We start from the raw sequence: 6,089 nt of genomic DNA, 5'->3' as shown, positions 1-6,089 counted from the left end.
TAAAGCATGTGGAGACTGCGTTGTCCCTCTGGCACACCCCCACAACACTCTGCAGGCCGTGAGTCCAAGCTGCCTCCTATGGTAGGCACTTGAGTTCCCCATCTTCTGCTATTAGAAAGAATGCTTTAGCAGTCAGCCTTGGGCTTCTCTGGTGGCTCGGTGGTAAAGAATCCGCCTGCCAGTGCAGGAGACATGAGTTCGATTCCTAGGCGGTGAGGATTCCATAGGCCGCAGAACAGCCTATGAGTCTGTGCTCTGGAGCCCCAGGGGCCGCAACTGCTGAAGTCAGGGCTCCCTAGCGTCCATGCTCCCCAACGAGAGACACCCGCCGACCACAGCTACAGAGTAGCCCCTACTCGCCACAACTAGAGAAAAGCCTGTGCAACAGCATGAAGACCCAGCACAGCCAAAAATCCAGTTTCCAAACAATTTAAAAATTCAATCAGCCCTGTGCACATGTACTTTGGTTTTGGCGGGGCCGGGGGAGAAGGGGGCAGTATCTTCAAGACAGGTCCCCGGACGTGGGACTTCTGGGCCCGGAGTACGGGCAAGCACGCTCGCGCCAGGTGCAGCCAAATGCCAAAGCCCGCTCCGCACGGAGTCTACCGTCCTGCAGGCCCTCCAGCCGCAGGGCTGCCTCTTCCCTGCCTCGGCTGCTACCAGCTGAGGGCGACGTCCGCATTTCCGCCAGCCCGGGGGCCCGCGAAGCCCCACCTCTGCGTCTCTGACCTTCTCACACATCTAAGGAACTGCCCCGCCGGCTGCTTTGCCCACGAGCTCTCTCCACTCACATCTCTCGCTCATCTCCTTGGGGCCACTGGGCTTTTCCTCCTCTGTTTTAGAAAGGTTCTCTGTCTTAGAGACACTAGCCCTGTGGCTGTATTGCGATCCTTCCTTGGTCTCCACCACTCTCTTTACGTCTCATGAGCTGGTGCTGCGCACGAACGCCATTTCCCTCCCACCCTAATGCTTCCCTAATGCGCTGGCTTTGAGCCACAGAGAAGCGACCCCACCCTCACCCTCCGGCTGCGGAGGGTCCCTGAGCCTCCTCCTGGTGCTCGAGTGGTCCTCTGACCACTTGGGAGCCACCCCAGGGTGCAGCGAGAGAAGCCGGCCCACCCTCACCTGCTCCTCCCGGTGCGTCAACCACTGAAAACCGCGTTGGCTGGAAGTGCTGCCTACAGCTCTGGCTAAATTTCCATGCGCGGCTGGGTCCACACGTGGATTTTCTTTACTCTGTTTTATGGCTTGTCCGCATGCCAGTACCACACTGCTTTTACTACCCAAGCTTTGTTTTATTACATTGTGAGCCTCCCAGCCAGGAACGTGGATGTGACTTCTGAGAGAGACCAGCTGGGGATGTCTTGGAGCAGAAATCCAGGCCACGTGGCCCATCGGGATGACGCATCCCAAGCACGTGGTCGCAGGGCTGCTCAGGCACCATGTGGCACTCCCCTGGGTGCCCTGGGAACCCTCAACTTCTCCCCATGACAGGTGGGGCATCTCTGGGTCAGGGCTCCTCCTGCGGGCCCTTCTCAGCAGGGTCGGCCTGGCAGTTGAGGAGGGGCCCCTGGCCCAGACCGGGGGGCGGCGTGTGGTGAAGTGGGGTCCTGGCATGGCTGGGCATCTCCATACGGAGAAGTGTTCCAAGGCTGGAGGGACTCAGGGGCAGGGCGGGGACTCTGGTTCATTTTCCTGACTTCCTCTAGATCTTTGCAGTGCTCAGCGCAAATCTGGCAGGAGGATATGGAGGGACTGTCCCAGGGCATGCTTTTCAGAAGAAGGAGAGAAGGGGGCCCACTCCTGAGAGAAACAGAGGGGAAGCCCACAGCCCCTGGTTCCTGGTGAACACCCGATGGGCAGGGGAGGCCAGGAGCATGCCCGGGACAAGAGGCAGGCGTGAGACCGGTGCTATGGGAGGTCAGAAGGGGGTGGCCATCAGGCACTTCCTGGATGTGGCCAGGGGAACCTCTGAAGAGTGGGGGTACAGGCCAGCAGGGGCGGGTGCCCACGCACACACCAGGCGTGACGCGGGGAACCTCAGTGTCGGAAGAGATCAGGCAGAGGTAGAGCAGCTTTCTGGGGTGGCTGAGCCAAGCAGCCCGGCCTCAGTTTCCCCATCACGAGTCACTGAGCAGAGAAGGTGAGCAGAGACCAAGCCCAAGGCCCAGAGTGGGCAGGGCGGGCCCAGGGTTAGCCACCGCAGCCCCTGTGAGGTGGCCACAGCGTGTGCAGGTCAGGGGGCTGCTGGGAGAGTCCCCCTCTGATGGGTGGAGCCAACATCCCCACGGAGCGCCTGGGACCGCAGCTGGTTCTCCCTGTGCCCAGAGCCCACCACAGACACCGACACGCTGCCTCCCTGGGCCAGGCGTCCCTTCTCAGGCAGGGACCACACACCCACGGGGGCTCCGGCCTCTCCTTGGGACACACTCCCCTTGCAGGCTTTTCACTCGGGCAGCGAGGATCGGCTCCCACCCAGAAAGGGCTGCTGTGAGAGTGGAGGCATTCCAGGAGAAAGGAACCCCCACGAACACTTGGGGGCCTGCAGGACTCTCCCACAGGCCCAGGAGGGTCCCGGGGTGCCTGCCCATCACTCTCTGAGCTCACCCGCCTCCCCAGCTCAGGAATGTCGCTGGATAAAAATACCCACAGCCAGTGTCATCAGGCCCGCCCGCCTGTGGGGCTCAGGGCTGCCGGGCAGCGGGCTGACCGCCACGGCCGGGCCACAGGGCTCCTGGGCTTCCTGGGCCGGACACCACGTGACCCTGCCCCCAGCACCTACCCCTGCTGGGTGCAGGCTGTGCATCGAGACGGCTTCCAGTGGCCCTGCCCACCCACTCGGACCCTTCAATGCCCAGGGGCACTGAGAACAGCACACACTAATGCCCCACCAGCTCCGGAGTGGCTGAGCCACTGGGGGCTCTGAGCACCATGGAACAGGGTGGCTGTGAGAGATGGCATGGCTCTGCCTGGCACAACATGGGGAGGCTTCCTGGAGGGGGAGGCCTCCGAGCTGAGCCTCAGCCTCTGGTTCTGGGCAGCAGGGCTTTAGGGCAGAGACCTAAAACAGCCCATCAAAGGCCTCCGAAGGCCAGGCCCCCACCCACAGGGTGGCAGCCCCCAGAGTGGACAGCCAGGGCCCAGTCAGGCTGGCACGTCTGGGAAGGCCCGGCCTGTGCTCCAGATATAGCTTCCTTTTCTCCTCTCTTCCTCCAACAGATGGTGGCACCCACCCCTCACAGGCCCACACCACCCCAGGGTCAGCATTATGACCCCCGCCCAGGGCCTCACCAGGCCTGCCCAGATCCTGGGCAGGATGAGCTTCAGGCTTTGGAGTCAGGCAGCCTTGGGCACACCAGCTGTGTGACCACGGGCCTGTCCCCTCCCCTCTGTGGGCCTGGATTTGCACAGGGCACAGGCCCATCCCTGTCCACCTTCCTCCAGGGCCCAAGGAGAGCCAGGATGCCCCTCTGCCCCAGCACCTGCACCCCAGCCAGTGCCCACGGGGCTCAGAGAAGGGGCCCAGGGTCACCTGGACCAGCCAGAAGGCAAACCATGGCGGGGCCAAGTGCCATCACGTGGTCAGAAGCCGCGTGTAAAAACGGCCCCTGGTGCTCAGGTCACCTGGAGTCACAGCGGTCATCCCACCTGCAGCACAGCCGGGCCCCACACCTCGCCAGCTGCACCCCTACCTTCTGTGAGGTCTGGGGTGGTCACAGCACCCGGGGCACTGTGGGAGGGAGAGCCCTGGCCCTCCCTGCCCTCGAGACAGACTGCAGCCACCTGACCTGCCTAGGACCCCAGGCCACCTCCATGCTCTGCCCCTTGCTCCAAGGTGCCTCCCCGGGGAGGAAGCTGGCCCTGCCAGGCCCCCTATCCAGACCCAGAGCCTCGACGCCCGAGGTGAAAGGTCAGGTGGCGGAGCTGGCCCTCACTCTCCCCGCAGTGGAGCCCAGGCACCTGCACACGTGCGCGTCTGTGGCATCTCCCGGCATGACCACACCCATGGACACCGTCTCTACCTCACGGGGGCCGCGTGTGACACCGTCCCAGCGGGCCATCTCACCGGGGGCAGGAGCCACGAGAGATGCCACACGAGCTGAGAGTCGACTCAGAACGCGGTTTGAGAAGACCTTGCCCAGGTCCCTGGACCAGACCAGGAGGTGGGCGTGCTTGGCCCCTGTCAGGAGCACCTCCCCACCCGGCGCCCAGCACCCAGAGCTGGTGGGAACCAGGACCTAGGCCCCTGACCACGGACACCCCTGGTTTCTAGCAGCGTCCCCAGGGCCTGCTGGTCTGCTGAGCCCCGTTCACACCGAAGAGTCAGCCTGAGAACCGGCTTCTGCAAGAGGACTGCAAGCTGCTGCACCTCTAGAAGCCAGGGCATGGGAGCTGGACACCCCAGGTGGAGCCTGGACCCCGGGCGGGTGAGGGGTGCAGCGCCCCAGGCCCACCTTGGCTGCTCCCACGTCTGTCTTCTCTGGTTCAAACCCCACCCCAGCTCCATGAAACCTGCCGTAGGCAGCTCCCCAGGCACAGGCACTGAGTGCTAACGCACCCCTCCTGCCCCTCCAGCCCCGGGCACAGGCTGGGGCCGTGGGCACCAAGTCCCTGGGCAGCTGATGGTTCAGCGCCAGGCACGGGCAAGCATTCCCTCCCACCTGAGCAGCCCTGCCCAAAGGTGCCAGCACACACCAAGCCTGCCACAGAGGAGCGGGTGGGGACTCAGGGTGGCCCAGCCACGGGGCAGCACGGGGCATGAAGCCTGGGCCCTGCCAGGGGCCAAGTGCCCAGCCAGCCCTGTGTCCTGCACCAGGCCGCCCCCCTGGCCCCAGACCCTCGGCGTGCACTGGTGCGCCTTCCAGCTCAGGGGCTCCAGCCTCCCAGACCGTCCCTCCCCTCCCACTCTGTCTCCTAGGAGCCCTCCTCCCCTGCTGGTGGCCCTGGTATGAGGGACACAGGGGGCTCCCCAACTAACGCCAGGCCAGGACGAGACGCTGGACGTGCAGAGGGCAGTGGGTCCAGAAACACTTGGATGGGTCTGGGGTGGCAGTGTGGGGTCTCCAGACAGCGAGAGGGAGACCAGGGTCCAGGTCCCGGAGGATGTGACGTGGGGAGAAGTAGAAGGAACCCCCCCAGCTTCCCAGGGTGTTGGGGGCCGAGGAATAGTTAGCGGAAAGTCGTTAGTGTGAGTCACTCAGTCGTGTCCAACTCTATGCGACCCCATGGGCTGTGGCCCGCCAGGCTCCTCTGTCCATGGGATGCTCCAGGCAAGAATACTGGAGTGGGCTGCCATTCTCTTCTCCAGGGGATCTTCCCGACCCAGGGATCGAACCCAAGTCTCCTGCATTGCAGGCAGATTCTTTACCCTCTGAGCCACGAGGAAAGCCTCGGGGCGTCCTAAAGGGCCCGATGGGGAGACCAGGGAGCCTGACCACCTCTGCCCTCCCCTACTGGCTCCCCTTCCAGGCCTGTAAGGCCCTGACTTGAGCCTGGGGTGAGTGGCACCAGGGGCCGGGGAGTGGGGCATACACTCAGCAACTGGCCTCCACTTTCCGAAGGGCGGGCGGGCTCTGCCCAGCAAACAGCCAGGCCAGCTGCCAGCGCCATCAATGATTAACGCCCGCTGTGAAGGTGCCGCCCAAACCGCCGGGAAGTGGTTGGGAACCTGGGAAGGGCAGGGTGGCGGGAGGGCAGGGATGGGACAGGATGCACTCCCAGGTGCCCCATCACAACCCCCCCAAGACTCCCCCACAGCGTCCAAGCTCCTCCCCACCAGCAGGGGTACAGGTGGAGGGGACTTGGGGAAACTGAGGCAGGGGGTTTCTCCCTGGCTGGCAGTGGGGGCAGCCAGGAGGAGGCAGGCATCTGCCTGTGTCACCCTGTAGCTCCCAAGAGGTGGGGTTCGGGGGAAGGGGTGTCGGGGAGAGATGAGGAGGGGAGAGGGCGAAGAAGTGAGGAGCGGTTCCGGGGGCTCCTGACCTGGCAGGAGGGACGAGGAACCTGGGGGCCCTGTCCACCCAGCATTCCACGGTTGGAGGCAGGGGCCCGGGTCAGTGGTGGGACCAGCTGCTACAGGACCCCTGGGC

This window comes from Bison bison, unplaced genomic scaffold (assembly GCF_000754665.1).
Source record: "Bison bison bison isolate TAMUID 2011002044 unplaced genomic scaffold, Bison_UMD1.0 scf7180017864080, whole genome shotgun sequence".
In the NCBI taxonomy this organism is placed as follows: domain Eukaryota; kingdom Metazoa; phylum Chordata; class Mammalia; order Artiodactyla; family Bovidae; genus Bison; species Bison bison.
This window is presented reverse-complemented; position numbering follows the sequence as displayed.